Genomic DNA, 1,216 nt, shown 5'->3' with positions numbered 1-1,216 from the left:
CCCTTCAACACCTCGTGATCACACAGGCTGGTGTGCTTCTTCCGTGTGGACTTTGTTGCTTCTGCCACTCGTTGATCTTCAAGCCTTTAAGACCCCAGACGCTATATCTTTTGATAGCCGGGCACCATCAGCTTTCTTCACCACATTTGCCTATGCACCCACTTTGTCTTTGGCGATTGTGTAGAGAAGGCTGTGCTTCACCTTTAGTGATGGCAGAAGATGGCTCCAATGTGGGCTGGATGGCACTTGGAATCCAACCTGGGTAGGGGAGCACTGCAGAAGGAAGTCATTTGCTGAAAAACCAGCCGTTGGAACCTGCTCTATACATACTTCCCTTGAGTCAGAATGTGCTCCAGGGCATTTTTTTAAGAATGAAAAACTGGTTCTAGCTCTGAAGAATTCAAACCATGTCCTGGCCTCAAGGAAAGCTGAATTGTTAAGGAGATACCTGCAAACAAACAAACAAACAAACAAAATCAAAACAACCTGCAAGGACCCTAATGGGCTGTTAAAAACTAACTTTAATGTCAGGTAGAGATGATGCTAAAATGATAATAAAGGGAAGGAGACATGGAAGATGCTGTGAGTCAAGTTAGAAAAATGGGGTGTTGAGGTGGGGGTGAGGGAGGTAAAGGATGACTTTTGACCCTCAAGAACACAAGTGAAGGTGCCTTTCAATGGGTTAATGTCGAGTCTAGAGCTGCAACAGGCTGGGTGCTTTAAAAAGTATCAAGAGAGATATCAGTGGTTGCATAGCACAAAGAGTTTAATCCATGGCACTTTATTATCCACATAGAAGTTGTGACACTGGAAGATGTTTTGTTGCGGATAGTTTTGGCACAATTGAAAACAGTAACTACACAACTAGCAATGAGTACAAGGAAGAACGTGGTTCAAAAATTGACTCTGGTGAGGATTGTACAACTCTTCTTGATGTGATTGAACGGTTGAGTTGTATGCTCATTTGTTTGAAGTAAGGGGAATAGTTCATTTGGTGTTCATATCACCAGGTCAGACTGTTAATCAAGCTTTCTATTTAGAGGTTCTAAAAAGATTTCATAACAGTGTTTGATCAAAAAAGGCCCTATTTGTGGCAGACGGGGAACTGATTTTTTTTTTCTTTAACATTTTATTAGGGGCTCATACAACTGTTATCCCAATCCATACACACATCAATTGTGTAAAGCGCATTTGTACATCGTTTCTCAAAACATTT

General features: G+C 41.6%; 1 protein-coding gene across 1 annotated transcript in view; it reads left to right on the top strand.

Annotated features, from left to right (window-relative positions):
* HABP4 (hyaluronan binding protein 4) overlaps positions 1-1,216 on the top strand; it is a 70,093-nt gene that overhangs the window by 61,621 nt on the left and 7,256 nt on the right. The gene's annotated exons all lie outside the window — the stretch shown is intronic.

This window comes from Echinops telfairi, unplaced genomic scaffold, assembly GCF_000313985.2.
Source record: "Echinops telfairi isolate 266 unplaced genomic scaffold, ASM31398v2 ScPeMD7_27;HRSCAF=92, whole genome shotgun sequence".
Lineage (NCBI taxonomy): Eukaryota > Metazoa > Chordata > Mammalia > Afrosoricida > Tenrecidae > Echinops > Echinops telfairi.
The sequence above is the reverse complement of the archived record's forward strand: the minus strand, read 5'-3'. Positions and strand labels throughout refer to the sequence as shown.